At 53.2% G+C, this 218-nt stretch overlaps 1 non-coding gene across 1 annotated transcript; it reads right to left on the bottom strand.

Moving 5' to 3' along the window:
• On the bottom strand, positions 1-218 carry LOC116508539. Its single transcript, XR_004255358.1, has one exon. It is a non-coding gene; the product is annotated as a small nucleolar RNA U3 (small nucleolar RNA).

The raw sequence follows: 218 nt of genomic DNA, 5'->3' as shown, positions 1-218 counted from the left end.
ACCACTCAGACTGCGTTCTCTCCCTCCAGCCTCTCCGCAAGGAAGAGGCGGAACGGTCATCAATAGCAGGCAGCAGCCACGTGAAAGTAGCACCGCCTGCTGGCTTCGCGCTCAGGAGAGAACACTACGCCTCCTCCTCGTGGCTTGCTCAGCTGATCACTTTCGAGTGCATTTCTCTAGTTGGATACTATAGAAATGATCCCTGAAAGTATAGTCTT

Source organism: Thamnophis elegans, chromosome 4 (genome assembly GCF_009769535.1).
Source record: "Thamnophis elegans isolate rThaEle1 chromosome 4, rThaEle1.pri, whole genome shotgun sequence".
NCBI classification, from domain to species: Eukaryota; Metazoa; Chordata; class Lepidosauria; order Squamata; family Colubridae; genus Thamnophis; species Thamnophis elegans.
This window is presented reverse-complemented; position numbering and strand designations above follow the sequence as displayed.